We start from the raw sequence: 12,216 nt of genomic DNA, 5'->3' as shown, positions 1-12,216 counted from the left end.
ACAGCGGCGGGTGTTTGATAGGTTGGTGTGGTTCGTTGAGCTTGCCGCGTGAACCGGTACTCGGCCGCCATGGAAAAATTCTCTTATCTCAATATTAAGGGGGTGTTGCGAACACATAGCGACATCCCCTTGCACGTGAAATGAGTACACGCAAGCTGTTGACGCAGGATTACAAGACGCTCTCGCGCGATTTCTGTCTAGCTGGTGCGCTCACTGCGGACACAGCCCGGCGCATCATACCCGCCTGGGTGAGTGTTCTTTCTTCACATACATTTTCGTGCTGTTAGCGTTCACATTGTTGCACGCTTGCGCTGATATATATGAATGACGTATAGAACTGCCAGAATATTCTTTTGACGGCTTTTGAAATAACTATACGAGTATGCTTACGAGTAACTGCGAGTATACGAGTACTTTGTTGTAATCGTCATCCGTCTCTATAGTCGCGCACGTGTTGTCGTGCTGGTCGCATTTATTATGAACTCTCATACAGTTCAGACAATTTCGTCGCTCTTGACAGGTGTCAGTGAGATAATCAGTTAATCACTTCGTGTTGCTTGACAAGCTGTATACTTTTAGCTCTCGCGTGGCTTCTTATCCCTCGGCTAGCAACTGTTCTCTGCATTTATAGTCAATGATACAATGCGGCAATAAAAGCAAGCATATTTTTGCTAGCAGTTGAATGATGTTAGGATCTGCTTTCATGGTAGGTCGTTATACTGCGCATTTATATTTCTTTTTTTTACCTTTGGGAAGCGGAAAAACTTTTCCACAATCAAAAAGTAATAAAACTGCACTTACGAGTGCCGAAGACGTTAGTACCGTTTCATGGCATCAGGCGCTCATAGGTACGACTCGTGGCATGTCTTGTTTCTGGGGGCAAAATCAGCAATTTGACTTTCTGAATAGCGACAGTCTTTAAAACGCGTTTTGCTGCCTAATTTCTAACATGTTTAAAAGCCAGCCTCATTCATGTTAGTGAATACATGTGCGTATCTACTGTGCCCCTTCACTGATTTCCGTGGTTTTCGGTCACATTTGCCCATTGGTCTTATGCAGTGCCAAGTCAAGTGTGGGCAAGTACATCAGTGCATCATGCACCGGCTGTGGTGCCTGTGCACACTACAGATCTCGATGAAGGTAAACTAATGCGTCATATGTAATTTAGACGTTAGCTAGTTGATGGCATTTTTGTTTTCTTATCCATCATTTCATGCGATGCAACACCGATATATAACCGTGGTTGTATAAAAGTAGTGTCGTTTTCGTTGGCAGCTTATTATTTATGTCGGAATGCTCATTGTTAATGTTATTACAGAGAAGTGAAGTGCATACAGCAGTCGTAATAAGGGATATAATTGTTGTTCATCCTCGTGATAGTATACACAGAATTTTAATACGTTTGCAGGTGGCAAGACCTTCTGACACAAGAGCCAGGCGCAGTTTTATCGAGCAACTGGTCAGGAGCTCACACCTTGCAGGGTCTCCAGCAGCAGCCGCAGCAACACCGGACGTGGTGTTATTTACAATGCCGTAACTGAGCATAAGATCTTTCTTTCTGTGTTTTTTATACATTTTATTTTTTTCCGTTTCACACCCATCTAAATATCGCCGCCGCAGCCGAGCATTGACCCGCCGCTGTGAATTAATTTTTAATCATGCATTGGCTGCTACCATTCAAATATTCGCCGTGACTGGCATTCACCTGGTATTGAAGAAAATTCGTTTGCAATATTGTGCTATTGCAATATTGTGCAATATTGTGCAACCAAATTTCAAGCCAAGCTTGCCTGCCACTTTATTTACTTAACGCATGAATCGCGAGTCTATTGTAAAACTGCTTTCCTTGTACGTGCTTCTCATCAAATGGCGACTGTGCTTTGGTTTTCCCTTGCAGCCGACATTCGAAACAGAGCTTCACTTTTAAGAAAAACTGGAAGTTTCATGGAGAAGTTCAACAAGGTCAAAGTCATACTCGGTCAGATGTGCAATGCCCGCATGTATTTCGTGGAGATAGATGAGTATTTCTGAGGAAATCATGCTAAGCTTTCTCTCCTAACTGTAGTAAGTTTATGGTTAAAACACTATTAGAAAGCTTCATTAGCAACTTCTGAAAACACTTTCATATTTGTAACTTCTGTGACGCTGTCTACACAAAATTCGACAAGGTGTATAACAGATTGAAAACGTCCGTTTACCAGGTAGATGTTTTTGTGTGATGGGCGAAAACACCAGGTGATCTAAGAACATAACGTCGCATGTGTGCTCTGCTTTTCTTTTTTTTCTGTCAGAATGACATGCCAGCAGCCCGCCCATCGCCTGACCACAGAATTTGGAGGCAGTACGACGACAAGGCTTTCTACGATCAAGTGCAAGGGAATGTGAAACTTTCGGTTGGCACACTTCTAGAGAAAGCCCTTATTTGGTGCTTGACGATGTACTATATTAAGTACCTCACATACCCAACTGGGTATGCTCAATACTTCGTCTTGTGCAGAGTATAATGGACCCAGTTGTTTCCCAGGTGTTTTGCCGGCGAGAAGCTGCTGAAGACATATGAAAAGATCAAAGGTATTCGTTAAGCACCAGAATATATTTGTCCTAAAAAACATTGGCTGGCACGTTTATCGTTTCCTTGAGCGCTGAGCATTGCTTTTAGCGCTGTTTGTATTTTTTTACAATAAATACTTATTTTTACACGTGAGCAGTGCCTGTTTCTCGCATGCTTATACACGCTAGACACAGCAGGTACTGTTGAACTATGAAGCTGGTATGGTCCGTCAAATCATTCTCAACCGAAATGATTCCGCTGAACGGTACATTTATGGGGAACGCGGTGCGTCCATGTTTTAACCGCCGCTACAGAAAAAAAAAAAAACGATGCGAATTTTTATACGCATGTCTAAACGCACTGCATGCTTAGAGTTTCCAAGCTCACTGTTAATGGTTAATCTAGGTACTCATCAAGGGGCAACTGAGCGCAGGAACACTCCTATGTGATGTAATCGGTTCACGTTAAAAAATTCCCAAGTGGTTAAAATTAAGCAGTATTAGCATACGGTACCCAGCGCTTCGTGTACACAATTTCTTGTGTTTCTTGCCACTACGCATCTGTCAAAGACTAAACACTGGTATACGCACGTTACTTTCCCAATTCAGTATAGCGTACGTGCCCAGCCAACGCAACGTCTGCGTACACAATGCTAAAACTCTGTTAGCCAACAATCAACCCCTACACGGCGTGCCACTTGACGTCAAGGGAGTCCGCATTTGGGATATACCGCAACCCGACTGCTTTCTTCGTTCTTGTGCATGCCACAAACACACAAAAATAATAATGAAGACGCTGGATAGGATCAATGGGGGATTAGTGAAGAGACCTTCGTCCTCAAGTGGACATAAAGTAGGCTAGTAATGATGAAAAACAAAATGCTTCCAAATGCGCGAATCGTTTGCCGTGAAATGTATATATCTAATTTAAAGGGGTCATGAACCACTTTTCCAAGTAATGATCTAATGGCCTCAGTATCGGAGTGTACTGCCTCCCGAATCGATTGCCGCAAAAATTTCTCGAATCCGTCAAGAATCAGCGGAGTTACGGGGGTTTGGCGCACGCTCCCAGCGCTTTCTCTCTTTTCTCGTGCCGACGAGCGCACTGGAAGCTAGACAGGGAGGGATGGCATGGGGGAAAGAAGTTACGCCAGCGCGCGTCATGAAACGCGATCGCTCTCCCGCTGTGATTCGCTTGCGCGAGTGCGGCTACCGTGTACTGAGGAGTGCGGCGCCGGCAAGTGGCGGCACCCCGCGGCAAGAAGCGCATGTGATCCGAACGCCGCTCTCGATTTACGTCGGCTATCGGCCAATAAGCGTGCTGTGTCTCTGCGACGTACAGCGGACAGACGCCCCGCCCACCGACGAGAGTGAGAACCGGCCTCTGTTTGAAAAGAGGGTGCCTGGGGAAACGGCAACTTCGCGCTCCGCTTGTGGCCATTACGCGGCGCGCACGACTGTAATATTTGGCAGAGCAGTTCATAGCCGTGTCAGCTTTCCGCAGGATGTGTTTTTTCAATCAGCCCAAGGGGTGCTTCATGACCCCTTTAATGTTCTACTATTTGTAACGACATGCCGTCGATATCAAGTACGGGCAGTAGAGCTTTCACGAGGTGTTCTAGATTTCGCAAAACCGTTCACCCTTTTCTCCTAAATCCGCGGTAGGCAATGTCTAAGTCTGGAAAACAATATTTGCATAATTAACTTACCATCCTCTGGAACGTACATATGTGCCAGCGCGAAGTGCGCACGCCTGTGGGTGTACCTCGTAATAACATCGCCGCATTGGCTAAAAAATTCAGAATTCGTTAAACACCCTCATGTTCGACAAATGGCCACTCTACGTTAACTTTCTTACGATAATATGTCATAATTTAGCAGTTTCAGTTCCTCGCAACGACTGCCACAGTGAGGCGCAACCACTTTGTTTGTGCGCAATAAAAAAATCTGCACATAGCTCTGCAACACTACAACCTATTACTCGATGGTGTCAAATTCATTTTCCATTAATGCACCACTGTACTATGTTCTGGATTTCTGCTGTACGCAACGCCTCTCAGTAATCCGCACATAAAAAATAAGTGCGTGTATACGTAAAACACTCCAGAAGGCTATCCCATGCACTCTAGCACAAGAAACTAACATTCCCCAGTCGCGTGCGCATGCAAATACAGCTGTGTGGATGTAGCTCGTAAATGTTTGCGTGTTCAGCCGTATTAATCACGGCGAGATTTGTCAAAAATTTATCAAAAGGTGAAACTTGTACACAGTTAGGCACTGCATGCCCATGAAAGTGCCTTTCGCACCAATACATGGGCGTCGGCAGGGGGGTGCAAAAGGGGCACTTGCCCCCCTCAAGCCACACCAGCACTTGCCCCCACCCAAGCTACACCAGCGCTCTCCCCCTCTCCCAGCCGCAATGCAACACAGGCTTGCACCCCCCAAGACAAAATCCTGCCGACGCTCATGCACCAATACTATACTTAGTACATTGCATGGACTCGGGCTTCCAGAAAATGTTTCAGTAAACTTATATGAAAAATATAACGAGGAAGCAAGCAAGCCTAATCGAGAAGGGGGCGGCTGCTGTGTGTCCTCGACGGATAGGTACCTATTCACTAGCTCCTCAATAACTTCCGACTTAGATGAATCATTTTGTACCACGTGCAGAATTTTGCTCAACGTGTTGCGCTGATTCGATTTCGTGTTGGTTTTATCTAGTAGATGCTTGAGTAGATTCCAGGGTCCTCCTTTCCTCATTCGGCCATCTATGAGCGCGAGCGAACGCCAGAGCATGAGCATACCAAAGTAGAAAGTGATAGGATAGCGCAACTAGAAAGAGAGAATGATAAGCTAAGAACCATGATAGAGAAGCTCATTACGGAAATGGCAGAAATTAGAAGAAGCTCTCAGATAGCCGTAAGAAATCAGCCACCCTCATCTAGCAGCAATAGCACGCAATCGGAAGTCCCACGACCCATGGACGTTACCAATGATGAGGGGGATAAGGAGAAACCCGCGCCTAAGAAGCGAGCCATAACTCCATGTGAACAAGTGCCTACCAGGGCGAAATCTGAAGTCAAAGAAATGCTCACAGCACTCAGCGAGAGCGTGAAGCAGATTAACGAAAGGCTGACACAATTCCAATCAGGTATTTCAGCCATGGAAGAGCGCACTAACCAGAGATTCCTCAAGATTGAAGCATATCTCAACGATACGGTGGTCCCAGCTCTGGCCCCCACGGCTCCTGAACCTCTCGTTCAACGCACGAGGTCTCACAGTCTTCCTAAACTAAATAACACACCTCAGCCCAAGCACGATGGCTGCACAAACTAGTACAATTAAAATGTGGCAGTGGAACTGCAGGGGTTACCAACATAAAAAGGCGCCCCTGCAACAATATATTCGATCGCACCCTGAGAAACCGCATGTCATCTTACTCCAAGAAACGCTCACCCCCAGCGTCGCTTTGCCCGGGTATCGCTCGGAGATAAAGCGTAACGATGGGGGGAGGGGTATCGCAACCCTAGTTACTAACAGGGCTACGCACATCATTCCAAACTCTTCAATTGGCAATCAGGAAAGCATCTTTATTCTCAATGTCTAGAGCAGTCCTAAAGATATGAAGCAAAGATTCAAGTCCCTACTTACCAAAGCTGTCAAACTAGCTCGAGACTCTCCGCTAATCGTTGCCGGAGACTTCAACGCTCCCCATCATGCGTGGGGTTACCACTACAATACCAACAAAGGGGAGAGCCTATGGCGCGAAGCGACAGACCTAGAGTTAACGCTCATCACAGACCCAGCATTCCCGACTAGATGCGGCACATCGACATGTCGAGACACAACTCCGGACCTCACTTTTGTACACAACGCTACGGAACCCACCTGGACTAACTTGAACCAAGACTTTGGTAGTGACCATAATATATTAAGGATCGACTTACGAATTCGGCAGAAGAGACTACGCAAATTTCAGGTCATAGACTGGGACGAATTCCGCAAAGTCAGAAAGGAAAGGGTGATTGGAGAAGTGAACCTGGAACAATGGACAGCACAGCTAAGGGAGGATGTTGACGCCGCAACTAAAGAGGTGCTCGCGGATCTCCCTATCGAGCAGATGGACAGCCGACTAGCGCACCTCATAGAAGCTAAACAGTCCCTACTTAACCGGTGGAAGGGCCAGAGACTCAACCGTAGGCTGCGAAAGAAAATTGCCGAAATCAATAAAGCGATAGAAGAACATTGCAAAACCCTAACCAAACAACAGTGGGATGAGGTTTGCAACTCCATAGATGGCCGAATGAGGAAAGGAGGACCCTGGAATCTACTCAAGCATCTACTAGATAAAACCAACACGAAATCGAATCAGCGCAACACGTTGAGCAAAATTCTGCACGTGGTACAAAATGATTCATCTAAGTCGGAAGTTATTGAGGAGCTAGTGAATAGGTACCTATCCGTCGAGGACACACAGCAGCCGCCCCCTTCTCGATTAGGCTATGCGGGTCCAAGCAACCCCATTTTAGATGCTGAATTCACAATAGCAGATGTGAGGGTGGCTTTATACGACCTCAACGGAAGATCTGCCCCCGGTCCCGACAGGATAACAAACAAGATACTCCGCAATTTGGATGACGACTCCATAGAGTACTTAACACAACTAATTAATGAGATGTGGAAGAACGGTGAAGTTCCTCGCGAATGGAAGGCCGCTAACACCATTTTAATCCCAAAACCGGGAAAGCCCCCAGGCCTTGAGAATCTACGACCGATTTCCCTCACATCATGCGTGGGAAAGGCTGCTGAACATGTTATACTAAATCGAGCACAGGCCATTACACTAAGGCTCTTACAAACAAGAACCTATCCGAACCCGCTCTTAATTACCAAGATTTATCCGGAGTTCTCTACTCCTACAACATGCCAAACATGCCACGAAACAATAGATCTCACTCATATGCTCTGGCGTTGCTCCGCGTTACGCAGCGACAAGGAAAACACTGAAGAGCGGTGGGACGCAGCTCTGCGCAGTCCGACATTAGAGGGACAATTATGGGCAGTCCAACGGGCCCGCGAAGCGGCCGAAAGGCTAGGTCTTTCGGTCCCAACGTGGGAGCGGCCCGCTTCGGGCTAGGAAACTAGCACGACCTATTGGACCTCAATAAAGTTCTTTCATCCATCCATCCATCATCCAGTGTGATTTTAGCGCAATCTCGGCTTTGAGACGAGTATGAGGTGATTTAAATAGTGCGGCGGGACTGCTATATCAGCGTGAATCTAGAAGTTCTCAAAAATATGGCCACTGATGGAGTCGTAACAGAACGCCACAATTATTTCTGCGATAAGTGCTGCCGGATATAAGATCCAGTCCATGTTAGCATCATATTCCTGCCTGTGCACTGCGCGCCTGAGAACGGCGAACGGCAAGCCGCGTCTCCGGCGTGCACAGCCCAAGAGTCACGTACGTCGCGCGAGTGGCGTCCAACATAAACGACATCCTCCGGGGCGCAGTCCGCCGAGCGACCGCGTAGCTGCATGCATTCAGCGCCAGCTCCTCGCTTCCATGGTCGACGCAAGTGTCGGCCACATTTTTCATTGAAGCTAAAATAATGTCTACTGGAATAGTGTCATTCACTTGAGGGGAAGCGACGTGCACTATCCAACGTTTAGAACCAAGATGAGTTCCTTTACAAGTGAAGTTCATCGGCAGTGCGTGCACGGCGTACCGCACCTGCTCGGGCGTGTTCGCATATTTTATATATGGCTGACAATACCACGATTATCAGCGCATGTTCATCTCAGTGTGTAATTATTACGGGGAGAGGGTCGAGCCAACGACGGTAACAGGTAAAACATCCTGGCATATGAGCGTGAGTGGTTTGTTCTGAAGCACGGTCGACTACGGCTTCGAAATAAACTGAATAGGCTTAGTGACGATATCGGCTACCGGCCTGGTAACCGTCGGCGGTGAAGCGGCCAGCGACGTTACTGAGAACACGGCGATTCTCCGTCGGTAATCGGATACGTCGCTGTGCGGTTGCCGCAGATGGATTCCGAGCACACGTTCCACGGCAAGCGAATCTTGACGTTGAAAACTCGTTCAATCCACGAAAGGCAACAGGCGGACGGCCAACATGAATAGAACTCGGATATTATGCATGCCAAGATACACTTTGATCTTAGCCAAAAGGCCAAAATTCTTTAATGTCACTGAGGCGCCATTGCCAAATGTATGCGGAACAGTTTATCGTTTGTACCAAGCACGCAAGTTCGCTTCAAGCATGCTCCCAGAAATAACTTGAGTGACCTCCTATATATTTTCACGAATGTCACTAAAAAAATGTCTCCTTACGTCCGAGTGAACGCTGCATGCATAATAACCTCCACTGCACTAATACGCCAGATCGTGTAGCGACACATTGGTGCATATAAACCCCCGTTCTTTTGCACCTCTCACCGTGGCGTGATGTGGTGTAGTGGTTAGCGTACGCGCTTGCTGATCGAGTGTTCGCGAGTTCGAATCCGCGTGTGTTTATTGTGAATTTTTCTGTGGTTTACTTCTGATTGTAATATGTGTGTATGGATTATGTATGTCATAAAACATGCGTGTAAGTCTCCAAATACCCCAAATAGAGCTTAAAAGGTGACCTGAAATGAATTTTTTTTTCACCGCTTCGTACACCGCCTATAGCTAGGACGAGCCGCAGCTGGGGCGCACCGTAAGTAGGACTCCCCGTAGCCAGGACACCTGGTCACGTGGAACGAGGAGATGTCTATAGGCGGCCTTAAACTAGCCGGGATTCGAGACGAAAAATCTCCGGCCTATATTGAGTCCCGCCTATGAGATGAGCCGCTGAGAAAGCTACTACGCCGAGGGACGGCTACGGGCGGCGCCGCCTGCAGATTGTGCCGGCTAAACAAACAGTCTATAGGCGTTAGATTTTTCGTCTCGTTTCCGGGCTATAGACTGCCACTTTAAGCAGGACATGATTAAGAGTGTACCGGGTTCTCTCAACATTTTGCTGCGAACCGCGAAACCGTTGTGCCGCGTGGCGAATAACAAAAGCTGCCGTTTGGCTTTAACATTGCTTTTGGCTCTAGAAGCATTCTCGCATGCCGTTTGACAGAGAGCCCGCCCACGTGCGCTCATTGCCATACCTTTACGACTCACGCAGCGCACACTCCCTTCAAAGAAAGGACAATTTATATAGGGCTCGGCCTTTTTTTTTCTAGCCCGCGTTGCTGCAGGCTTACCATAAACGGGCGTTCTTTGAAATACGCAGGCCTACCATATTTTGACGAGCAACTCGGGACATCACAAGAAACACCGCTGGCTGCATGCGATTTTTCTTTGCTTTTCCCGGAAAAAAAACGGTTCCTCAGGGTGTTCTTTCCAATCCCTCTCGTCTTCATTTGCATTAAAAACAAAAAAAGAGGGCTTTCGCAAAAGAAATTGGCGTGAGAATGTGGTGCAGAGAAAGAGTAGAATAACGTAGGAGAAACATTCTTCTAGGTCAAATTCTGACACATTTATGTTGTTTTTTTTTTGCTGCCCAGGCAACACCTTCCCTGAACTTTGGTGTTTAGTCCGCTCAGGATAGGAACTTTGCGGTGTTGCAGCCTATAAATTGACGCGAGCTGGAAAGAAGCAAACGCGTGTCTTTCTCACTTGGAGTATTGCCACGAAGCGCGCGCGAATTGGTCCCAGACAACTTCGCCTCCCGTTATTGTTGTTTTCATGGACGTCGTATCCTTCCAGGAAACTTATCACCTTAGATGCGCTCCAGTGGGTTTTCAACAACGGGACCTGGAAAAACGTTGGTTGCGTAGTATTGCGAACTCGTGGCGTTCATCGCGGTTGTCTTGCAACAGTAAGAATAAAAAAACAAAAAACAAAAAACAAAGCAACGCAGTGAAATAGTTCAGCGAGCTCTTAAGCGTAGTATTTTTTCTTTTTCAAAACTGTTTCTGAATCTTCAACTTGTCGTCATAGGTTTCGGTTTCCTCTGTTTATCAACGGCTGCCAAAATAAGAATGGAGGAACAGAAAATTGATAAGCGTAACTCTAAGAGATAGCAAGATAGCGGAGTGTATCACAGAATAAACACAGGTATCCGATATCCTACTTAGTGTAAAAAGGGGGAAAATTGGACATGACTTGTCATGTCACCAGAAGGGCAAGAGAGTGTCACTTGGAGCGAGGGAACGGATACGAAGAGATGGAAATTGCTGCCGTGTACGGCAGAGGATTGGGAAGAGCGGCAGAAATAAGAAATTGGCTGGCCTAAAATGAAATGAGCTGGAGCAGGACAGGGCGGGTTGGGGATAATTGGAAGTGGCATTCGTCCTGCAGTGGTTATACAGGCAAATGATGGTGATGATGATATCACATTAATATCCATACATTACGAGTAATCGTTAATGGAACATGATTTCAATGTTCGCGGCTCGTTGCCAGACGGCGAGAGAAACACATGGATTCCCCAGAAGGAGAGACCGCTACCACCCAACGCATGTGCCTACAGGCTCCTTATCAGAGTTTTTCATTCATTCATTCATTCATTCATTCATTCATTCATTCATTCATTCATTCATTCATTCATTCATTCATTCATTCATTCTCACGTTGCTTACCACTGTAAGTTTTCGCTACGCTATAAAACCGAAATGTATGTTCAATGGCGACATTTATGGTACTATATGAATTTATATTCCTATATAAACCGTGGTTCCCAACGAAGAGTGCATAGCGGGACGAGATATAAAGACGCCTGCGGAATTGCACAGAAAGAAGCATAATTTTTGGGGATGAACTGTAAGAACATTCCAAATAACGTGCAAGAAAAAATCGAACCAAAGAACTTGTACTAAAATCGATGGCTAGACCACCAACATTTGCGGGCTTTACGCAGCACGACTACCTTTGCTTAATGCATTTGCTCTCGCCGATGAAAACAAAGTGGTCTTTTTTTCTAATGGAAAAAACATGTTTACCGTTCCGGTTAGGGCTACGAATAAAGCGTCCCACTTGACCCGGGAATGGAGATTTTGGGATGCCGATGCGTGAAATGAAAATAAATGCGGTATTGATTCTCGTTCCGCTATTCCGTTCTACTTCTGCGTCGGGGCTACATATAAGTAAACAAGTCCGGTCTTATTCTGACTTTCCTTTATGGGCCGCTTCTTTATTCTTTATTCGAAGCCTGAGAGCAATTCCAAGATACCCACCTGCTTCAGCTTCCGGGCATTCAATATACAGTACAGCACTTGAAAAGCACAGCGATTGTGTACAGAAATGGCAACGTTTATTATTATAATGTGTGCCTTCATGCACATATGTAACGTTTCCCAGTATGCCTGCTGCGTCGTTCCAAATGTTAAAGCTTTCTCTCTGAACATCTGGGCTTGCTGATGCTGGCAGCAGTAACTATGGTCGCGAACACAGTTACCTTCTTCTGCTATGCCACTTACAGTCGGCCCAGTGACTTCTGGTTTCTACTTCCGGTCTCTTAAGTTCACAGCCAGTTTCCGCTTCCGGTGTGTTGTTAGGCTCTTTCTTTTATATGCTTCGATTCCGGTTATGACCTACCTAAGGAAGGCCTCGGAGTCAAGTTAGGTCAGCAGTGGCCGTTCACTTCGTGCACATCATAACGCATTACTGAA

Source organism: Rhipicephalus sanguineus, chromosome 10 (genome assembly GCF_013339695.2).
Source record: "Rhipicephalus sanguineus isolate Rsan-2018 chromosome 10, BIME_Rsan_1.4, whole genome shotgun sequence".
In the NCBI taxonomy this organism is placed as follows: domain Eukaryota; kingdom Metazoa; phylum Arthropoda; class Arachnida; order Ixodida; family Ixodidae; genus Rhipicephalus; species Rhipicephalus sanguineus.
This window is presented reverse-complemented; position numbering follows the sequence as displayed.